The sequence below is a fragment of the Eulemur rufifrons genome, chromosome 3, assembly GCF_041146395.1.
Source record: "Eulemur rufifrons isolate Redbay chromosome 3, OSU_ERuf_1, whole genome shotgun sequence".
NCBI lineage: Eukaryota > Metazoa > Chordata > Mammalia > Primates > Lemuridae > Eulemur > Eulemur rufifrons.
The window spans coordinates 66,843,288-66,856,190 of NC_090985.1; the positions used below are offsets into that span (position 1 = coordinate 66,843,288).

Below are 12,903 nucleotides of genomic sequence, written 5' to 3' on the forward strand. Positions count from 1 at the left end.
TTCATAAACTGCACTAGGGATTAAATAAAACAACTTTTTAAAATGTGGTGAAAATATATATTGGGAAAGAAAGGAAATTCACATGAAATATGTCTTTCTTCTCTCCCAGGGTGGAGGTAATGGGAGGCTAATATAAAGGAGTTTGTTATCAGAAGTTCTGTGTTCAAATCTTAGTGCGGCCACTGCTCAATGTTTGATCAACAACAAGTCTCTTCAATGATCTGAGATTTTTTAAATTTTCTCTTTAGTGGAAACAACAGTATTAACCCACTCACCATATGAGTTTGTTTTGAGGCTCAGATAAGATAAAGTATGTGAAAGTCTTTTGTAGAGTACTAAACAAAGTTAGTTACTGCGATGATACAGTTGCTACTTAATACAAGAAGAGAAAAAAAGCAAAGCCGTATTATTAAGGGAGGTTGATCTAGGTTGGAGGTCAGAGTTGACTGGGGGAAGCGTTGGGGAGGGCATTTGGGCAGTGGGAGTGGCAGGTACAAGGACTCTGGAAAGAAAAGACACAGAGTGAACACAAGGGACTGAAAACTCATGCAAAAGGAAAACTGGCACCCTGCCCTGCCACCGTTATAATTAAATGTCCATGTTGCATACTCAGAGAGAACTTTGTATCCTGAGGTGGCTACAAAAACCAGAAACACCCTGTTTAATACAAATCCCCAAGATAAATAAAGCCTTGAACCCCTTCCTGAAAATTAAACAACTTTAACTCTGACTTTTATAAGCTTGATATTGGCAAATATATAAGGGTCCTTGAAGATATAATAATTAAGTGATGAACTTCTGGTTTTTTAGCAATGAAAATAATAAACACAGTAATTATTTAAATAAAAAGAACAGCAAGTAGCACATATAGAAGTTATAAATAGTTTTTTAAATAGGGTTTCATCATGCTGGTTAAGTATCTCCTAGTACATTTATACAGTAGGTAAAAAGAACTTCAGATACTTTTAGAACTTGGTAAACTATATATAAACAATTAATATTTGAAAAAGTTATATGGGCCAATGAAAAATCATACTCCAAAAAGTATGGATGAATTTCTGAGATTCCCAAACGTGATAGAGAATCTCATATTGAGCATCTCTCTTGCTATAAAGGAAAATTTAGGATATTGGGAAGTAGTAGGTAGTTGTTCCCAATCATTTGGGGAACATTTGGATACCAAATGTTTGAGTAAAACTGAGGTTTCCCAGGAAGACAGGAGGAAAAAAGCATTTTTCATCTTATGTTTGCAGTGAGGAATCCAGTTTCATTATACCTGTGTTAGTTGTAACTCTAAGAAGACTTATGTGATCTGGTTTAAATCTCCAAATCTTTGACTGCCTTGTGCAGCCACTTACACACCCTGGGATCCACAGCAGCTGACACTGTAGGCAAATGGCACTTTATATTATTTGGTAGGACTTTATTTCCAAATCTCTGCCTGATTCTTTTCCATAACAAGCTGCCTGGATTAATCTCTGCCATTTATTCTACAAGTCACTAAATCTTGCTGAACATAATCTTCCTCTTCTATAAAATGGAAGAATTGTATCCCCTTTTCCATAATGCAGGATGTTAAAAAGAGAATCTATCCCCCTTAAGACCTAGAGCTGAGCCTGCCTAAGTCTCTTTTTCACATATATTCCTCTCTGGACCTGAGTGTGTGTTCATTCAGGCTTTGAGTGCTTTGATGCACGAAGGAGTCACCTCCAGGACCTGTGCTAGCCATTAGTGACTCCAGAGTTGGACGGGAAAAAAAAGGAAGTCACACAAGGAGAAAATCAAGAACAGAGGGTGACTTTTCCTATATGACTTCCATAGAGGTGCTCTACTTGACTTTCCAAGGATGGTGGTGTGCTCTTTCAGCTAACACCTTCAGGCTTGACTTTACCAAACCAGGTAAGTGGGAAAGATGAGGAAGAACAAAGGGAAAGATCATGAAAAGAGATTTTTCTTTCCAGGTCTGCTTATAATCCTTTAACCCTCCCACTAAAAGCTCTACTCTCAAAATTAGTGCTCCATTGTGAAATATTGAAAATTCCATTTAGTCTTTGGTCATTACAACTTCTCTCGAGGTTGGGAGTGATTCAAGTGGGGAGAAGATGAGAGGAGAGGGAAAGAGAGTCTTATATTTTCCCCAGAGTGAGTAACCAGCAATCATGACTCATTCCCAGTTTGTTTGAAATAAAGACGAAAAGAAATGCAGATTTACCATATCCTTTTCTCCAAGGCAGTCAACAATATGGAAAAAAATACCTGTAGTGTTTTTTTTTTTTTTTTATTGATTGGGTGGAAAAGGTTTTTTTTTATTTTATTATTTTATTTTATTTTTTTCAGCTTATTATGGGGGGACAAAAGTTCAGGTTATGTATATTGCCCATGCCCTGTAGTGTTTTAATGTTAACTAAAATAATGATACATGTTTGAATTTGCAATTAATGCTAGAAGAAGTTGCCTGAGAAACTAAAAGTAAAGGCATGGTTTTAAGTTTTTGAATAATTGTTAATATGATCTCAAATATTCAGAAGCAGGCAAATGAAGATCAGTAGATACTTCACCATTCAAATAAAAATAGATATGTAGCAGGGGGTGAATATCCAGATGTTAATATTACATAGTTTATAAGAATATCATAAGAAAAGACTATTCAAAAAAAAGAAAGAAAGAAAAGAGAAATAAAAGGAAAAAGAGAGCATTAGAATGAAAGACTTCTATATTTTTATATTGTATAAATGTATACTATAGTCATTTATATTAAATATAGATTATTATTTCACTCTAATACATATATATGTATATTTGACAAGGAATTTAACAGTATCTTGTGAATTACAGAGATGTTAGGTAGGTAATAAGACATAACTGATTGAGTAACTTCACACAAGCATGAAAGTTTTTAAACTATGCTCAAATGTGCCAAAAGAAAAAGAAAATTAATTTGTCTTGTTCTGGAAGCCCCATTCCCTACACCAGGGGAATAGGAAAGAACATAAACTTGAAAGCCTCTTTTAGGTTAACTCACTCTCATTGAGTTAATATTCAGTCTTCATTCGAACTTGAAACTCATCATGAGAGCTGTTTGTCACCTCTTTAAAAAGTTTCTCTTTTCTCGTTGTCAAGAAGGTGTCTAGACATTCGCATACACTAACAACCTTCTGAGAGGGCCCTCTCCTTTGGCCATGAACAATTTCACATGTGTTGTGGTGTGGCAGGTTGGTTGCTTCTTGCCTTTGAGCATCCTGTTGTGGTGCTCATTGAGTAAGGCTGGTCCATCCTATTTATTTTGGATGCTGTGTGGGACTGGCTTCATCACTGCCACAATTTCCACTTGAGAGGTCTCTGCTACCTGTGGCCATTGATCCCAGCTCCAGGCCTCTTCTCGTCTGCTAGTTCTCTTAGCATCTCCATAGCTTCTTGGTCTTTACAACTGTACACAAAGAAAGTTGTTAGTAAAATAGTGCAGAGGCTAAATGCATGGCCTGTGGGCCCTAACAGAATAAGATAGCTATGTATCTGGGCTCCCTTGGTTTCCAGTTGTGTGAGCTTGAGCTAGTTATTAAACTTGCTAGGCTTGATTGTCTCATTTCTAAGTAGGGCTAATTCATTTATTCAACATGTGTTATTTAGTGCCTACTATATGTTAGGCACCTCGTTGAGGGCTGGAACACCGAGCCAAACAAGAGACACAGTACTTATCCTCACAGAGCTTACAGTATGGTGAGGAAAGCCAATGATATCTCTACTGGCAAAATCTTAGAAACGGGGTGGTAAGAGAATTGTTCTTATGGTCAAGAGATTGCCTCGCTCATACTCAACAGGTGAGACCTGCAATCAATCAGTGAAATCACAACATCTCAGGCCATTTGTCCTGCTATAACAAAAATGCCATAAACTGGTGGTTTATACTACACTTGATCTTAGCCAAAAGGCCGAGAAGCGATAACTGGTGGATAATAAACAGCAGAAATTTATTTTTCACAGCTTTAGAGGCTGAGAAGTCCAAGATAAAGAGCCAGCAGATTGAGTGTCTGGTGAGGGCCAACCTTCTGGTTAATAGGTGGCCATTTTCACGCTGTAACCTCACTTCGCAGAAAGAGAGCTGTGGTCTCTTGAGCACCCTCTAAGGAACTGATCCCATTTGTGAAGGCTTCACTCTTGTGACCTAATCATCTTCCAAAGTCTCCACCTCCTAATGTTATCACATTGGGGATTAGGTTAGTTTGGAGGGAGATAAACTATGTCTGTAGGACATAGAGAGGCTGTTTTGAGTTTAGCAACAGGAAGTTGTCCAAAAATAAGTACAGTTGACCATTGAAGAAGACAATTTTGAACTGCCTGGGTCCACTTATATGTCCATTTTCTTCTGCCTCTGCCACTCCTGAGATAGCAAGACCAATCCCTCCTGTTTCTTCTCCTCCTTGGCCTATTCAACATGAAGACAACAAAGATGAAGACCTTTATGATGACCCACTTCCACTTAATGACTAGTATATTTTCTCATATGATTTTCTTAATAACATTTTCTTTTCTCTAGCTTGCTTTATTGTAACAATACAGTATATAATACATAAAACATACAGAATACACATTAATTAACTTTATAATATTGGTCAGGCTTCTGGTGAACAGCCCGCTATTAATAGTTAAGTTTCGGTGAAGTCAAAAGTTATATGTGGATTTTTCAGCTGTGTGGGGTATCAGTAATCCTAATTCTCATATTCTTCAAGGCTCAACTCTCTTGAAATAGCAAGGCCATTGCTGGGAGTATTCAGCCAGAGGTGGCATGGCTCTCAGGATGCTACAGACCTAATTCCTGCATTGGATGGGAACCAGGGAGAGGTGGTCTGCTGCATCAAGCCTATAGTTATTGATGTGAAGGTTAGATGCCTCAACAGGATGGCAGCATACTCAGCAGGAGAGAACTTAATGATTAATGCTACAATCGACCCACTAGTTTGTCAAGTACATCTGTGCCCATATATCGAGCCAATTCCTAATGAGTGTGTACGTTTCTCTCTTTCTTTTCTGTTGTCAAGCAAGAGTTAATGCAAATTTTTCCTACTGCCATTGCCAATCTACTGTGCAGAGCTGAGGTTTGGGATAGTGGGAATGCTAGGAGGAAAAAAAAAGAGCAGCTGCCTTTGTGCTCCTAGGCACAGAGAAAAAGCAGGCCAGACCAGTAAGAAGCAGGGGAAGAGGTGAACCTGGGGACAAAGAACAGATGGAATGTGAGGAGGGCACAGAGAAACAGATTTGTGAGAAATGCAAACGGGGCTGAAGTAAATGCAAAGCTGGAATAGTAAGGAGATGGTAGCGGAAGAAAAGAAAAAATGCAGGGACCCAAAAAAGGAATAAGATAAAATCAGAGGGAGATAATGGAAAACAAAAAGAGGAAATGCAAAACAAAGGAGAACAAACACAATTTAGTGAATAACATTTTGGTTTCCATCAAGGGCCTTGTTCCCTGAGTAGCAAGCAGAGCAAGAAGAGAATGTTTGTTGATGAACGAGACCTCCCTCCAAAATGTCACAGTGCAGGTTATCCCAGATGGGCTCCGTCTTGGGCAGGCCTGCCCCTGGTTCACTGTAGGGCCACATCCCTCTCTCTCTGCTTTCTCAGCAAGAGATGAATGGAGAACTTCTTCAAGTCAGGCAAAATCTTTTTAGTACAACCATAACATTTTATAAGTAAATATTTCTTAACCTTTGATTATTCTTCCAGGTCAGATAGCATACAAGTTTCTTAATGGTAGTCACTGGCTTGCACACATGTTCTATTCAATCAAAAGCAAAATAAAAAGTGTCATGTTTATTGTTCTGCTTATAGTAATGAGCATTACTTGTTTTATTTGACAGGGAAGGTTATTCATTATAAAGAAATGAAGAAACTGTGATTTTCTGTGCTTGGCGATTCTTATTAGCCCTTCTTTTGGCCAACCAGACACAGGACTGGTCTTCCTGGGTATCAGTTCCAGACTAGGGGGCTGCACTAAGATAGAAAACCAGGAAGAACAGCTGCAGCCGTCAGCAGGAAGTGAATAATAAATCTGATGGGATATTATCCTAGCCCAACTAGTAATTTTTTTAAACACTCAGATTTCTCTGTTGTCTTTCTTGTCTTCATAATTCATTAATGGCACTTTGTTCAGCATCTTGTCTTGAGACCCTTTGTTCTTCTTTAATCCTCATATTTCATCTATGTCAGATTCTCTGACACATGGACCCGTGATAAAAACTCATCAAAGTCCCTGTTATGCTGTGTTTCTCTGCAATGAGCTGTTGTCATCTGTTAGCTTGTAAACGATCTATCTCCGTATCTCACTCCATCCTTCCCATTATCATTTATTTCTGGCTCAATATCTACTACTTTCTGTGTTTGTTATTTTGAGGAAATAATCTTCTCAGCTTATTAGCAAAATCTATTAGTAAATCTTAAGGAATGTTAGAGTATATTTATTTTAAGGTTATGTTCTTTCACAAATATCACTGGCAACTTTCACATGTTCAGATAGGATGAGTAAATGCAGGTTTAAGTTTTCTGAGTTTGGGGCTTAAAAAATAAAGCAATTTTATCCTAGGGACAAAAGAAGTCATTTCTCTGCAAGTTGCTCACAAAGTGTCTTGGCTGCCAGTTTTGGACTAAATGTGAACCTTTGGGGGTTGAAATTCATTTACTCCTGGCAAAATGTGACTTCCTGATTCTAAGAATAAAGGCTTGAAAAGACTTATTAAAGGGAGGCTCCAAAAAGACTTCTTAAACTTCAAACAGGTCTTACAAAAGAACATTCTGATGAGTTAAGTGCACATGAATTAGAAGCATATGTATTAAATTTCCCTTAAAATACACATGGGTTTAAAAATTAAGGGAGGGGAAAAGACTCTTGGCAAAAATCTATTTTAGGTTTGACTAAATCCAAACCATTTGAAAAGTAATTCTAAGGAATGGGACAAAAGACAGATTAAAATTCTTAAACACTTTTGGGCATTGAGTACATTTTAATTTTTTAAAAATGATTTAAGCCTACTTGGATATGAAATACTCGGTTTCTTTAAATTTCTACTAAAGTGAAGGGAAAACTGCCTGGGAGCAAGATCCATTTTTTGAAAACTTCAAATCCTTGGGAAAAAGTTTGAATATCTTGACAATCTTAAATCAAAGCCAGAACTGCCTGGAGGAAAAAATATGACTTAATTCAAGGGAGTTGTGACTTTTGTCCTGTTTTGCTGCTCATGTTCCTTCAGGAAAAACTAAAAACTTTTCCAGAACCTTGTTTCTTTCTCTCTCACATGAGTGATGTCATTTGTTCTTTCTCCTCCAAACACACACACATATACACATGCACATGTGGGACACTGTGAGAATGCACTGGATAATGTTTCTCAGCAGTGTGCAAGTAGAGAAAAGATTGAGTCTTGAATGTACTGTACTTAAGCCAGGCATTGAGCCACAGTTCTCATCTAAATGGAATGACAACAAAACATGGATGGTTCCAAAGTGATTGTTTTGGTTGCTGTGGTCCTAGGAAAACTGGACCAGAATTAACATTTTAGTAAATCCCATTCTTATGTAAAATGAGAGACTGATATTTATAGTTCCTACCTATATCTTATTCTTGACATATTCCTTTATAATAGATACAAAGACCTTGGTATCTATGTGGGTGATAGAATTATCTGGTCATTCAAAAGCATTACCTGTGACTATTATAGCAATGACATAAAACCAAGGTCAAAAACCTAAAAATGGCATGGACCTGTGAAAGCCATTTTAAAGGATGCTATAGTTCAGAGTACTTGGGACCATAAAAATGTCATTTGCATCCTCTTTTTTTTTGTGTGGGGTGATAGGCAAAAAGTTGAACAAAAACAAACCAGAAACATGAATGGGGAAGGTAAGTATAATGTTAAAGGTTCATTTAGTTCAATAAGTATTAATTAAACACCTTTGTTATGCCAGGCATTGTACCTAGTATCTGGTTAAAAAGACAAATGAAAAATTGTCTTGAATTTTAAGGCAACCAGAATCAACATCAGTGAGGGCAAATTTACATTCAACTTATATTATTACATTAATAGCTCAATCCTGCAAAGCCTAGTGACTAAACACATGAGCTTTGACTCAACACTAATCCTAGTGACTAACATTTGGCCTGGACTTAAATACTCTGCATCCACTATTAGCACTACCTGTATGACCTTGGACAATTCATATAATTTCTTTGAGCCTCAGTTTCCATGTCTATAAATGGGGATGACGTTATCTTTCCTGTAGCTATGATGAGTATTAGTGCAGTGTCTAGAATGTAGTACACAGAACAATGATTTCTTTCCTTAATATTATGAATATAATATTCTTCAAGAACAGAGGAGACAGAGTGGGTATGCTTTACAGTGGAGGAAGGTGAAGAAATAAAGTCTTTTGAACTAAGCCTTTGGATCAATTTGTTTTTATTCTGAAATAAACCACCTTAAAACATAGTGGCTTAAAACAATAAATATTTATTATATGGTACACATCTGTGAATTGGCTGTGCAGTGCTTCTAGTCTGGGCCAAATCAGCTGGAAATGGATGGTCTAGAATAACACTGATATTATGTCTAGGGCTTTAGTGGGGATGGTTAGGGTGGTTGAGAGAGGTGGAATGGTTGGAACTTCTCTCAAGTGGTCTTTCTTCATCCAACAGCCTAGCCTGGGCTCATTCAATTGGGGAAAGAGTTTCCAGCATCAAGAGAGGGCTAGTTCCAAGCACAAGCCCTCATCAAGCCTCTTTTTTGGTCACATTTGTTGTTGATCCATTAATTAAAGCAGCTCACATAGTCAAAACCAGATTCAAGAAATAAAGAAATAGATTCTACTCTTGATGGGAGGAATGGCAAAGTCATATGGCAAAGAAACATACATACAGGGAGGTTTGAATAGATTGGGGCTCTCTACTATAGAAGTCTTCAAAAACCTTAAAAATTTCTTGAACTTTGGTGTGATAAGAATCACTAGGGGTGCCGATGTACCAAACTGATCTCATCTGAGTATTGACAAAAATGATAACAATGTCCTGGGCAAAGTTATTATCATTACATTTGACTATGGAATCAGCATTCAAGAGCGAATAGGATAAATGCCAAAGTAAGAATCCAACTGAGTGGGGCAGCCCCTTGGTCATTCCTTTAACTGCTTATAGAGGCACATGGAAGTAGTGGCACTAGTCAGATGCCCGTGTGAGTCAAGGATCCCACTGGGTCTGGGGAGACCCAAACAATTCTGAGGCACTTGTGTTCCTCTCCCTACACTCTAGGATAATTAACTCTAAAGCTGCAGAATCTATCATTGTGAAGCCTAACAACCAGTATGTAGCAGTTACTAGGCATCCCATGTGTGCAGTCAGACTGCAGGTACATATCTGAGACCAGCACATGGGCATGAGCAAATGCTCATCTCCTGCAACACAGCGCCAGAGTGGAACTGATCATCCCAGGCTCAGAAAAGACTTATAAAGGGGATTGGTAAAATGAAAAAATTTTGGATAAAACCAACACTTTCCCCAAAATACTTTAATTCAAGTGCTTTTGATTATTCTGACCATACTTGGAGAAACTCTGCCTTAAAGGATGAGTAGAAGTTTTCTGAGTAAGAAGGAAAAGATGGGCATCCCACAAGGAAGGACTAGGATAGAAAATGAACAATTGCAATGACAGAGACAGTGAACAGCGGGGCCCCGAGATATGGAGGGATGGGGGCAAGGTGGATGAAGGAAAAGATAAGGGTAAAAAGAGCGCAGCAAGAAATTTAGAGGAAAGAAGGTGGATGGTGCAAACTGATTTCTCAATGGAAGCTAGGCAGACAGACTACCCATGATTATTGATACTTGGGGATGGAATAAAACTTGAGGTTGTAAAATTGACACTGCAAATAGGGACAGCTGTAAATATATGGCCTACTATAGAATAGCGCTTCCATATTAATTCAATAACAATAGCTTATTGTGCTTTTTGGTGAGTTAGGAGTTCAGCTGCCCGATCTACACTGAAAGTTGTATATTGAAGGTCTTCTACTTATTCACTTGTATAAACCCCAGGGTCTATTAAATGCTCTCAATCACTAAGAAACCATTCGTATTTTGTTTTGACTTGGACTGGAGTAGATCAATAGCTCCCTAACATGTTCATTATGTTTAATATTTTATGCATATATAAGATGATTGATTTTCTAAACTGTTCGGATGTGATTACTCATCTTGAGTTCTGCTCATGGCCTGCTTGTTTGCAAAAGGGCTTTGTTATTAAGAAATAGTAATGAAGTACTCTAGGTTTATTTTCAGCCATAAAGATAAGATCCATTCAATTCTCAAGAGTTTTGAAGATGCTGAAGGTAGTAAATATCTCTGCTGGTCTATAACAAATGAATTTCTATGCCTAAGATATTCTAATATAATAATTTTAATAATGTTGCAATCTTCTCTAAGTGTTCACTCATGGGTCTCTAAAACATATAAACTAAATAGAGAAATAAATTAAACTTGAATTAAAACTGTTTCATTTAACAATTTTTTTTTATTCCATAAAGAGGCAATATATCTCATTGGCATAAACCTGTGATGTTCCTGTTTATTTGCAAATTTCTCCTACAACTCTTTTCTCCCTCTAACTTGCACAGTCTATCCTTAGGACTGCAGTATGGTTTGGCCATGTGATTCTGGAAAGCATTTATTAATAAGTGCCATGTCTAAAATTGAACTTATCTCTCATAAATTAGATTCATTTTCTGATTTCCCTAATTCTGCTAACTGCTTCATAATTTTCTTAGTCAACCTAGTTGCTGAAGATGAAGATTTCATTAATATCTTCCTCATCATTATATCCCCAATAGATTCCAAGCCCTGTGGTTTCTATCTCTGAATGACTTGAGCATTTACCAACTTCTTTAAGTTCTATTGTCACTGGTCTACTTAAAGTTTTATTTTCTCTCCTTTAGATTATTGCAATTTAATAAATTCTATTAGTTGTTCTCATTGCATCCTGTTTTTCCATCTAATCCATTCCCCATATTGATTCATACATTTTTCCAGTAAACGTTTACCACATGTCGGCACTGTTGTAAACACAGCAGATACAACTTCGACCAACTGAGACATGAATCTCTGCCTTCTTGGAGCTTACATTCTACCAGAGGAGGCAGAAAATAACTAACAGGATAAATACATAAAATATGTGGACTGCTATAGTACATATAAATGTTAGGGGACCAATAAAACAACAAAGGGAGATATGAGAGATGAGGGGAGGACTAAAATTTTAAATAGGGTAAATGGAAAAGATTTCACTAGGAGATAAATTTTGAGAAAGATCAGAAGGAAAGAGGGAGTTTACTGTAATGTATTAACAGGGTAACTGTAGTTGCTAACCGTAGTTACTCTGTAACATACAAATCTCCCAAACTCATTGGCTTAATTTTCACAAATGCATGCTATTCATATAAAAGTTGAGTGCAGGAAGACTCATAGCTTTCCCTTTGGTGATTCAGGGCATAGGTTCTGCAATGAGTTTTGACCCAGCTGCTTGGAGTAAGGCCAAACTTCACAGTTTAAGGGTACAGTCCTTCATATGACTGCCCTCATGTTAGACACCAGCCACAAGTTTTGGGGTCTCAAGCTACCTTCATTTCTGACAATCTGGGTATAAATTCAGGGGTTCCCGTTACCCTGTCAAGTTTGTTAATTCACTACAACAACTCACAGAATTCAGGAAAGTGCTACATTTACTATTGCAGTTTTACTACAGCAAAAGCCTAAAACTCTGAACTAGTCAAAGGCAGAGATACAAATGGCAAAGTGTATGAGGGTCCCAACACAACAAAAAAACAGGGGTGTTCCCCCCAAGCTTTAGTATCCTTAGTTTTTATTGGGGTTTCATTATGTAGGCATGACTGATTGAACCATTGGCAATGTTACTCAACCTCCAGGACCCCTCCCCTTTCAGGAGGTTAGATTGATACCACATGGCTTGAAGTCCCAACCCTCTAATCATATGATTGGTATTTCTGGCATGACCATTCTCCATCCTGAGTCATCTCATTAGCATAAACTATCTAGAGACTAGGACAAACAACAAAGACACTCTGTTGCTCTGGAAATTCCAAAGGTTTAGAAGTCCCCAGGAACTGAGGACAAAGGCAATTCTTGGTTACACAAGTTCCTCCAATAGTGTGCCTTCTGCCATCATCAATATGTAACTTCTAAGGTTGTCACAGAAGAAGAAAGAGAGAAAGAAGCTCATACCCTGGATAGGCCCAGAAGTGACACACACTGCTCACTTTCCACTGGGAACCAGTCATACAGCCACATGTAGATGCAAAGGGGGCTGGGAAATGTAGTCCTTGGCTAGTGGCAGATTTCACAAATGGCTCTTGATGAAACGAGAGGAAGAATCTTTGGTGTCAACTTAGTTATCACTATTATACTTGCTGTGCAGCAACCATTATTTCTTTAATTATTTTTTCTGTTTCCCCTCTCCAAAATCAGGGACTCCTATTACACATGTATTGGATCATTTGCTGTTATCCACCAGCTCACTGATGCTCTGTTTTTGTTTTTGTTTATATTTTTGAAGTTTGTTTCTCTATGTGATTAATACTGCTGTTTTCAAGTTCATTATTTCTTTCTAAATGTCTAATTGCTTTTAATTCCATCCAGTGTACTTTATTTTATTTTAGGTACTGTAGTTTGCATTTTTAGAAGTTCAATTTGAATCTTTTTCAATGTCTTCCACATTTCTACTTAGCATAGTCAATCTTTGCTCTAGTTTGTGAACATATGTAATATAGTTTTGATAAGACTCTTAAGGTTCTAATCTGCTAATGCTTTTATCTATGTCTTTTCTACATCAGTTTTGAGTACACTTTGCTCTGTAT

At 37.5% G+C, this 12,903-nt stretch overlaps 1 pseudogene; it reads right to left on the reverse strand.

The window, feature by feature from the left end:
- Window positions 1–3,791: 3,791 nt before the first annotated feature.
- On the reverse strand, window positions 3,792–3,941 carry LOC138382018 (U2 spliceosomal RNA; annotated as a pseudogene).
- Between the last annotated feature and the right edge of the window lie 8,962 nt (window positions 3,942–12,903).